The sequence below is a fragment of the Coenobita brevimanus genome, chromosome 64 (genome assembly GCF_032717465.1).
Source record: "Coenobita brevimanus isolate Jiangsu-jjx chromosome 64, ASM3271746v2, whole genome shotgun sequence".
Lineage (NCBI taxonomy): Eukaryota > Metazoa > Arthropoda > Malacostraca > Decapoda > Coenobitidae > Coenobita > Coenobita brevimanus.
In genome coordinates, this window is record NC_137017.1 from 33,865,628 (window position 1) to 33,877,164 (window position 11,537).

At 38.3% G+C, this 11,537-nt stretch overlaps 1 non-coding gene across 1 annotated transcript; it reads right to left on the minus strand.

Moving 5' to 3' along the window:
* Positions 1-9,604: 9,604 nt before the first annotated feature.
* Positions 9,605-9,723, minus strand: LOC145404773 (5S ribosomal RNA). The gene has a single exon (XR_013898229.1). It is a non-coding gene; the product is annotated as a 5S ribosomal RNA (ribosomal RNA).
* Positions 9,724-11,537: the final 1,814 nt, after the last annotated feature.

The window sequence follows — 11,537 nt, forward strand, 5'->3', positions numbered from 1 at the left end:
CGGTTGCATACGTCCAATACAGAACCAATGGTTCATAACGGCCCAAATCCAAGGAGAATACAACTATGATGGTCTCACCCAGTCCAGTATGATTCCCATGCCTGGGAGAGTGACGTGGTTGTGATGTCCAATAAAATATTGGCATCTGGTCACGTGATGAGCAGACGGGGTTTGCTTTTGTCTCCCTCACCAGAGCATCGTGGACATGCTTACTGCGAGTTGCAGTCAGCATTTGCACTTAGGCTATTGCCTCTCCTTATGTAACCATGCCTAGGAAACTATCTGCTAACCTCTTGAAGCGCTGCCATCTACCTTAGGCTTCTAAGCTGAAGATAATTGAGCTACTAAGCTGGAGATAACTAGCTCAAAAACACACACTTTCAAGGTGAGGAAATTTGTTTTGGTGCCAAAATAGGTCTAGGTTGATGCTTTTAGGGGTACATCTTGATGATTTTGTGACAATATTAATTTTTTCCATAAGGTCTTGTGTTGGTCCAAGACGTTTCTCATCCTAGACAGGGCCCTTATGCCACAATATTACCATCTTGGAGGCAAGGATACTGTATAATGTATATATATGAGGCCACACGTGCAAGAGCATACCCATGCGCCACCTTGTCGAAAATTGAGATAATGCTATCCCACAGTCCCTAAGAGTATGTACTTTCATGTGGACTTGGTGGATGTGATGTATGACCCAAGACATAAGGGCAAAAACCCATAAAAGTAACATTGGGTTTACATCCCCGACCTTTATCAAACGCTTTTCGCCACTGTGTTGGAGCAAGAGTATACCCATGCGCCATCGTCACGGAGAATGGCTCCTCAGTGCGCCATTTTATGCGTGCAGTAGTGTTAACAATCACCAAAGCGATGAGGATAGTCTCATCCCAAGCCCTTTTGCTGTGCTGTAGTAATACTAATGCTCTCGTCCCAAGCTTTTTCTGGCTGACCAAGCAGTGTGCATGCTCTGTTGTGTGTGTCATAACCTACGTAATTTTGGTATTTATAACACCACAGCAGGACACAGTGTGAGTTTTGACTTTGTTTTTTCAGTAAAAAGAAATAATAACCTTTCATAACTTCTCATGGCTTTGTGTTCATTAACTCTTTCAGTGAGGTTAGTTTTTGTATTGAACCATTGTATTTTTTATTGCAGCAGCCACTGTATTCATTAATAAGATTATTTATGTAAAACATCATTATTCATAGTATAATTGGTGTTATTTTGTTTGTTATTGCATTTAATAGATGTAAAGTGTCTATTGTTCACATAAAAACACAGAACAACAAGGACCAGGTGAAAAAGAAAATTCTGCATATTGATTTTTTTTTTGAAAAATTTATAAAACTTACTTTTTATGACAATAACCAGGCATATTCATAACCAGCCATTCTACAGACATTCAACTTCATCTTACAACATACAAGAACTCACTAGCTATTGTCCTGCAGTACTAGTTTATGCATAAAAATAGCAGCATTGTATGCTAAAATGTTGATTTTTTTTGGGGGGGAGGGGTAAAAACAATAGTACCTTTACTAAAAAGTTTTTAGATAAAGTAGAGACAATCAGCCATTATCCAAGGTATAATAGTTTTTGCGGTATCGTTCTTCAAAGTTGTAAAAACTTTAAACGTGATTTCTGCCACTTTTAAACAATGGCACATGGGTATATTCTTGCATGCGAGGCCTTATATATATATATATATATATATATATATATATATATATATATATATATATACAGTATATATATATACAGCAAAGTTCATTAATCAGAACACTGATAATCCGAAAATCCCAATAATCCGAATTTTTGAAGAAGGCTGAGAAAAACTCTATCTATCTATCTGTCTATTGCCAGACGCCATAATCCCATAAGGGGTGGCCACTTGACTTTGAGTTATTGGTTTTACAGGGAGGGACACTAACCCTCCACCAACCCATTTGTTGACACGTAGGGAGCACGTATGGGTTGGTTATATGGTTACCACCCAGCGTTGTAAATGGTTTCTTGGCTTACAGGAAACCATTTGGCTTGTCACTCAATGTAAAGTCACCTGTAAAGGAAAGAAGAGCAATAAGAAGTGACAGGAAAGATGGGACATATAGGAAGAGAGGAGGGCAGGCACAGAAAAAGAATGATAAAGGCTAAGGAAGAAGTAGGCAGCACTACATCGAGTGAGTGGATGATGGTCGCCACCACCTACCACTCCAAACGTAAAAAAAAATCAAAATTAAAACATTCAAACTGGGTGCCAAGTCCGCCAAAGTGCCAAGCGGTGTGGCCATGGAAGTTTCATTGGAGGAAGCTTCTGTATACTTTGATAAACTGGTGCATTACGTTGAACAAAATAATCATTACAATGGGGCTGAGGTGATCAATTTCCATATCTTGCGAAACGAGTTCTACAAGAAACGTGCGCAGGCCGTCAGGCAGGCTGATATCCGTTACTGGCTGAAGTGCATTAGCAACCAGGCAGGTAGATCCACTGATGGCTTCGCGACAATTCGCCGTCAGGTCAGTTCGCCTTCACAACACTAACAATTCTCTGTCAGGACAATTCGCACCCTGGGCAATTCCCCGTCATTCTATAAATATACTTATTATTGATTAATTGATGATTTAATAATTAATTTTCAGGGGGATCTATCAAAGTCTGTGTTCATTCTCATTTACAAGTTGCACTTTTAGACAGTAATTAACTTGTTTCTACCTCTTTATAGTTGACTTTGAATTATATTCTAGCATCACCCATAGCTGTCCTCATTAATTTCCATTGGTACTACAACATCCTGGGTATATTTTAAAACAACTTTGAAGAGGTACAACTTTCAAGAACTAGTGTACTTGCTAAATAAACTGATATGTAAATAAACAATGGGGAATCACCCTGACGTGGAATAATCCATATTTTGACGGCGAATTGTGCTTTTAAAATATGTGCATATTATTATTAACCCTGGGCTTACTCTCTCTAATTGGATTTACCTGCCTACAACTGCTGTTTTCAACGCTAAGCATTACTAGTGAGTTAAACAACCCATAACATCTCTTAATTTACCAAATTCAGTTTGTGTCTTCAGTAAGGTGTGTGGCACAACCCACCACCTTCTTTTGTTGTATTAGCACTCTGTACCTTTTACAACAATAAATATTTCAATTTTATTCAGTAGTACATTACAGTATTAAGTAAAAAATTTGTGTAATACGTAATGTTCATATGTGCCATATTGTATTATGAATGAATGAAAAGTGATCCATTCAGTAAAACTTCAGTTTAAACAAGAAATTAAGTGTCTTAGGGGTCCCACCCAATAATCCGAAAAATCTGATAATCTGAATGATTCTTGGTCTATTGCCTGTTGGATTAATGGACTTTTACTGTATATATATATATATATATATATATATATATATATATATATATATGTGTATATACAGTAATCTCTCCACTATCCAGTGTAATACAGCCAAAGGCATGTTTGGAAAGTGGGTCTGTCCGGATGGTGGGCCCCTGCCTCCTGGACTGGTACTTATGGACCCTAACCCAGCCTAACTTTGAAAGCCACCAAAATAACTCTCTATCGGACATGCATAGCACCTATTTAAGACCCTGTTCACACCAATAATGGACATAAAGCATGAAATTAATGAAAAAGAAACAGAGAATGAGGAATTAGAAGTGAGTATGGAAAATATTTAGCAGTGTACTGGGTACTTACAGCACGTCTGTGGCTGCCTCCTCTAAGGCTCTGGCAGTGGTGAAAATGCTCTTGAAGCACATACAATAATCGGGTATTGTGCTATATTTAGTTCTTTGCACTGTGAGTTATAATTGTTTAACACTGCACATTCTGTTCTTAATTGCGCCATTCCAGTTTCAACCACCAGTTTCAACCCCCACTTTTGCGCTCGACACTTAATCCTTTGCACTCTAAATTCTAATTTCTTAAAACTGCACATCACTGCAAATTCCCATGTGCTCTAGTTGCGAGGTATTGCAGTTTATTCAATGTTTATTCACAAAAAGAAGCACATGCGGCATCCATTGCGATGAACATTTACTCACGAAGGTGGTTTGGTGGTAACTGGTGAGAGGGGAGGAAGGAAGGGGTGAAGGGGCTGTGGTAAACACAGCTGTTTGGCGCTGCCCGCCAATTTCAAGTTATGGGTGTGAAAAAAATTAAGATTTGGGGGGGATTTTTTTTCTTTTTTTGGCCATTTTTGGGTTCCAAAGGTCCAGGCCCACAATGTCAGGTAAGTGGGGAGTCCAGATAGTGGGTGTCCAGATAGTATAGGGATTACTGTGTATATATATATATATATATATATATATATATATATATATATATATATATATATGTATATATATATATATATATATATATATATATATATGTATATATATATATATATATATATATATATATATATATATATATATATATATATATATATATATATATATATATATAAAATCAACCCCCTGCTATCACGCGTTCAGCTATCACGCTTATCTGCTATCATGCACACATTAAATGCACAACCATACATGCTATCACGCACACCAAGACCGCTGTCACGCATCGAATTTGAAGACAGGCTAAGCGAAACTTATTCACACGACACCTCATACGAGGTTTGCAGAGGATACGATGGTTAATCGGAACGGTAATGTGGTAAAATTCCCGATTATAGCACGGGCATTTGGAATGCATCTGAACGGATTCCTGCCGAGGACACGACGGGCAAAACAGTGACCAAAACCCATTTGGCTCGAAAGAATATATCATACAGTACTACAGCATTGAAATTTAGTCTAACACTGAATACTTATTAATATTGTATTTTAGAATAAATATCAATCGTTTTGAAACCCTTATAAAGAGTTAATATTTCTTATGCTGAAAAAACTGTGATGTTGATAAAGTAATCACGTGTTTACAACTGAGACGGGACTCTGACGACAGTGTGTGGAACGTGTGTGATAGCGTCCAAGTTTTGTTCCACTTAAGTGTTCCTCAGCCATTCCTGATATAAGGTACCATGTGATACCCCCTTTAGCTGTGGACACTAAAGAAATGGAGACAGCCAAAGAGATCTGGTGGCAACTAAGCCACTCCCAAGCCTCGGAACCCATCAAACCACCCAAGCTGTAATCCTTATAAAAGTTTGATGGCCTTTTATGTTGTTTATTTATTCATTATACTGTTATTATTATTATAATAATGCTTTATTTCATGTTAGAGGCGAGATTGGCAGGAAATCGAAGGCATAAAGTGGTTAAAAGTTAGAAAAATGGGCCACCAAATAACCAATTAGAAATTTTCCCATTGATTGTTCAGTTCAGCTATCGCGTATTCAGCTATGACGCGCGTTTCCTTTGACCAATTAGGCGCGATAGCAGGGGGTTGATTATATATATATATATATATATATATATATATATATATATATATATATGTACTGTATATATATATATATATATATATATATATATATATATATATGTACTGTATATATATATATATATATATATATATATATATATATAATCCAAATGAAGAGGTAAGGCATTGCCTGCTTTTATAGGATTTCTTGAAGTGTATCACATTTTCATTGTATGCCCTTCTTAGTACCTTGGATGAGATCAAACCCTTAGTCAGTAACATTTTCTGTAACCCGTTAGGTCATTGTATATATGATATAGTATAGAAATATAGCTTTTATATATTTATGAGTCCCATCTTTTGATATCTTCGTTGTAAGTATAAATGAAGTAACTGACTAACATTGACAAATAGAGGTAGCTAATGCTTTCTTTACTGAAACTGTATGTTTAAATTAACTGTCAAGTCACTTAATGTATATTAAATTATTGAGCACTTGGTTCAGCTAAGTTTATTATTGCTTCAAAAGAAACTTTGCATATATTGCATTAAGGTACCATACTGCAGTTATAATTCATGTATGAGAAATTAATTTGTTTACCTAGGAATTTAGTAACTTAATGAGAGATCACAATAATGAAGAATAATGGAAATTCTTAGAAGTACAAATAATTTTAGGTGAAGGGCCTTTCTTGAGTAATATACCCTAAGCAATAGGGTAAAATTATTTTATGTGAATTTTTTAGTAAATACTCTGTTGATCACAATACCAGCACAGTAATGGAAGAAATATTTTCAAACCTCATGAAACAGGTGGAAGTGAGTTAGGAAGCTTGGACCCAATGCTTTATTATTGCTCTACTGAATAGTATAGTATTATTTTCAGGTATATTGCAAACTTGCATCCTAAGTGCTTGGGTTCAGAGTCTTTACAGAATGTACATAATATTGGAATGTTGACTTATAATGATAACTAATGAGATAATCATGTGATTAATAGCTTTCAGTATCAACAAGTGTACAGGGAAATACTGTGTATTAGTATTTCATTATCTTTTCTTTTACAGATGTAAAAAAAAGCAAGGTTGCACAGATTTTGTGAGGACAGATGTTATTAACACTTCCTGTTGCCTGAAAAGCATGAAAAGTATTTTGGAAAGTGAGAGCTTTTGAATATCAGATTTTTGGATTTGAAAGTTTGTACTGTATTTAAGGCTTAAAATCGTTGCTTGAAGAGATTGACATGTAGATAATATAACACCTGAAAAAACAAATCGGTATATGATATGAAGCTGAAGAGAATATCGTGTTTACGAGTTGGTAGAGCTGTGCATTTGACCTTCGATATTTTTACTGTGATATATGAACTGCTGGGAGATTTTGCAGAGGACTGTTGGATCACATAACGTACGATGTATGAGAAGAAATTAAGTGGAGCTTAGTAGAAGCACAAATGGATTAAGGTGCAATTATAAATGTGGAACTACTTAAGAATTTAGTAGCTATGAAAGATATTAGAAGTGGATTTTTAACAATGAAATTTGAGCATTTGGACCTAGAAGAAGTTGCGGAGGGTGTATGTTAAGAGAGTTTATGAAGCACACTTAAATGTGTGTGGTTTTATGAAGCTGTTAACCATTAGGAGGAATAGAATGGTGAGACAGTGACTTATGACCTTTTTGTAATCCTGAACAGTCTCCAGAACAATTCTTCCCCACTTGAGTAGCTTTTAAGTAGACTTGGGGGATACTGACTCCATCAATTATGAATGATGAATGTATGGGTGTATTTCTTATTTCACAGAGCATCTTAGTTGACAGCTACATTTGTTTGACATTTTTCTCTTCAGATTTCTGAATCTAATTAATTCTCTGTAAATAAAAAACAGAGATGGATGATAACATCAGTGGTGATCTCTCATATTTTTTTTATAGTTAGGCAATTTGCAGTTAAAGTAGGAATGAGTTTTCTATTTGTTTGAATGGTTTATATCCATATGATGTGCAGTATTACTGATATGAAGTGACTCCATCTTGTGCAGTGTTTTTGATAAGTGGGTGCATAAGAAATTTATTGTTAGAGGTGCACTGTGAAATAATGCTAATTTCTTATGTGAGGTATATTGGGGAGAGCATGTACAGATTGGGAGGCTTGAAAGGATTGATTTTGCTGAAGTATGTCCAGGGTTGTGGAGGAGTTTTGATATTCAGGGGACATGTTATATGCTGGAGAGGGGGCTGGAGCAAGCTCTGTGGCTAAGGTAAGGAGTGGTTGGAGGAAGCTCAGGGAGTTGTTGCATCTCCTGTCATTGGGAGAGCTTACCCTCCATGCTTAGGAGTCCTCGTATGCAGCATGTATTTGGGGTGTAATGCTGTATGGTTATGGTAATGATACCTGGGCAGTAAAGGAAGAGGATAGTTGTAGGCTTAAATATACTGAAATGATTATGATTAGATGGCTTTAATTAAATTACGATCAAAGAGTTGAGAGGAAGGATGAGGCTTGAATGTATTACCCATTTGGTGAGTAGGGCTATCTATCTATCTATCTATAGCCTGACGCCCTAATCCCGCAAAGGGTGGCCGCATACAAAACGCCTCCAAGTCACTCTGTCACCCACTATTTGACTCCCCTCTCCCCAACTCACCCCCTCCTCCCTCATATACCTCTCAACTCCATCCCTCCACCTCATCCTCGGTCCACCCCTCCCTCACCCTCCCTCCACCTCACCTACATACACCCTCTTAGTCAGTCTTTCATTCTCCATTCTCTTCACATGTCCAAACCACCTCAGTGTATTTCTCCTAATCTTCTCAACCACATCCACATCTACCCCACAACGTTCCTTCACTTCTTCATTCGTCAACCTGTCCCTCCATGTCACTCCACATGCTCCTCTCAAGTAGGGCTAGATTGAGATTATTTGGACCCTTTGACAAGATGTATAATGGCCACTAGGTGCAGAAGGTGAGAGGTGTTAATGTCAAAGGTAGGGTTGTGAGAGGCAGACCAGAAATGACCTGGGACAGGGTCATAGAGTGTGACCCTCAGGGATAAGGACTGAATAGGGAGGCTACCAGATATCAAGCATTGTGAAGAGCCACCAATAGGTGACCAAAGCTGACACATGCAGGCATGTTGCAGCCTTCATAAATGAAACAATATGAAATGGATACATTCTTTTAAGTGCTATGAGGTATTCTAAATAGGAATGATGATGGACCTGACTTACAATGAAGGGTCATAATGTGTGGAGGACAATGAAAGGTATTCCAAGCTCCAGGCTTCCTCTGAGACAGTAGTACTCTAGTTATTAATAAAGAATTGTTCATACTGCATTTTAGACTGCCTTAATTCGGTATATTTCTGCACTCCAGGGTTATGGGATATTGGAAGGATCAAATAAAAGAACAAATAATGATGAATGTAATTTAAATGTAAAAGTTTGATTATGAGAGAAACTACTTTTCATATGAGTGGTCCCTTCTGAGATTTGTGAAGGAGATTCATTGGTAATAGAAGCAATAGAACGGATCATCCACCCACAACTTTCTCTGCAACTTCTGACCCAGGTGTTTTATTCGGACAAACATTTATAACCCCTTCACTGCAGTATATGAATGCAAGCAATTTATTTCTTGCAACACAGACAGCTTTATTCATCTGTCCATCGGTCCAGTTTTGCCCGATCAGGAGCATAGAAGCCTAGGGTTACGCTACTCATTCTAGACATTTAAGGTAAGAGGGACTCGTTGCATACCCCTTGGTGGCATTTTGTGAGCAATAAACCCCAACCACTGCTGAGAATTAGACCCTCGTAGACTGCATCTAGATCATCAGGTGTCTAAAGATTGTATGAAGGCAATGGGGCCAATGCACTAAATCAGTACACAGCATGACGGCCCACCCTTGATTCCCTGCAAGCCTTTTTTTTTTTTTTTTTTTTTTTTTTTTTTTTGCAAAAGAGGTAAACCATAGACACTTAAGGGATTAAATGCTGTAGAATACTGTGTAGTAGCCTAACCAAGACACCTACACCTCAGAGCGAGGGTAATGGAATAAACTCTGTATTCTGTGCCATAATAATAATTTTCATTCATTCATTGCCAGACGCCATGTATCCCAAACGGGGTGGCAAGGGCTTAGAGTTAATTGTTTTACAGGGAGGGGCACTAATCCTCCACCAACCCCACTGGACACGTAGGGATGCCAACAGCATCTGGTGTTCCCAGGCGGTCACCCATCCAAGTACTAACCAGACCCAACGTTGCTTAACTTCGCTGATAGGACGGGAAGCGGTGTACTCAACGTGGGATGGCCGTTGGCATATAATAATAATGTTAATGCTAATGCTAATAATAATACTAATAATAACGTTGCAGATTGCACCTACAAGAATGCTTATTTGCCTACCCTGGATGAGTGCAGGGAATAAGTATATGTGTCTATCAATCTATGTCTGTCTATCTGTCTGTCTGTCTCTATCTATTTGTATAGCTGTATATCTATCTCTGCCTCCATCTATCTATCTATCTGTCTATATCTATCTGTATCTGGGTAGCTATCTATCCATCTATCAATTTGTCTCTCTATATCTGTGGGTAATTGTCTGATCATCTTTGTGGGTGTGTCTGTCTGTCTGTCTATCTATCTATTTACCTATCTGTCTATCTATCTGTCTGTCTGTCTATCTGTCTGTCTTTCTATCTATCTCTTTCTATCTGTCTCTATCTATCAATTTGTCTATCTGTGTCTTTCTATCTATCTATCTATCTATCTGTCTGTCTGTCTGTCTAATTATCTATCTATATAAGGCTAACTATACATCTGTCTATATATGTGTATGTATGTATGTATGTATGTATGTGTGTGTATGTATGTATGTATGTATGGTAACTATACATCTATCTATCTCCATTTGTGTATCTATCAGTCTATATCCATCTATCAATCTATCAGTCTGTATCTGGGTAACTATCTATCCATCTATCTATGTGTCTATCCGTCTATCTAGGCAATTGTCTGTCTGTCTATCTATCTATCTATCTATCCACATATCTGTCTATCTATCTGGGTAACAACATCAATCTCTTTGTGTCTATCTATCCAGTTTCCTGGACCAAGGGTGGACTCTATCTATTTATCTGTATCTATCTCCCCGTATCCCTGTCTGTCTATCTATCTATCTATCTATCTATCTGTCTGTCTTTTTTTCTATTGATCTATATGTCTCCATCTGTCTATCTATCTGTGTCTATCTATCTGTCATTTGTTTGTTCGTCATTGTCTTTCTCTGTGTAACTATGTCTACCTGCCTAACAATCTATCTATCTATCTATCTATCTGTCTGTCTATCTTGTAATCTATCAGTCAGTGTGGTCAATATGCTGAGGGCAGACTAACCCACACAAAACACATAGGTTCCCTGGCCTTCTATGGGTTGCTGTGGCTATACTTGGGTTTAGTTCAGCAGTGGAGGGAAACATCTGCGGCGGCCACCCAGGCCACAAACTTCTTCCATTTGCCTGCACCTCGCCGTGGGAAGGACCCTGGTGAGGCGGTGTCTATCACAAGGAGGCGCCGGTTGACTACATGTTGTACTGTACCTGTAGCGGCCCCACAGAAACACTTACCTGTGGTCGACGGGTCTGCTCGGCCACACACACTAGGTAGGGGTAAGCAGCAACAACAACAACATCCTGGTGATATTTATACACGCTGAGTCCAATGTAGTGGTGGTGGTGGTGGTAGTAGTAGTTGTAGTAGCAGTAGTAGCGTTGGTGGTAGTAGTAGTAGTACTGGTAATATTTGGTAGTAGTTGCAGTGCATGGCCAAGTTTAATTTGAGGTGGGGTTTGACTAGTAACCAAGGAGACTCATTGCTACCTGATAACTAAAGCTGGTTGAATGTTATGCCAGCAGGACTCAGTATTGCAGATGTCAAATTGGCCAGTTGCATCAGACGACAACAGACGCCTTGTGCAGCAGCAGGGAAAGGGTTAAGTGCAACCTCTGTTATCACTGACCTATTGCAAAGGACACGCCAACACTGCCACAACTGCCTTTAACCGTCCAAACATTTCAAGGACACATTGCAAGGACAGCGGCGCCAAGTTGCAGGCACTGACCGTTAACGCCAAC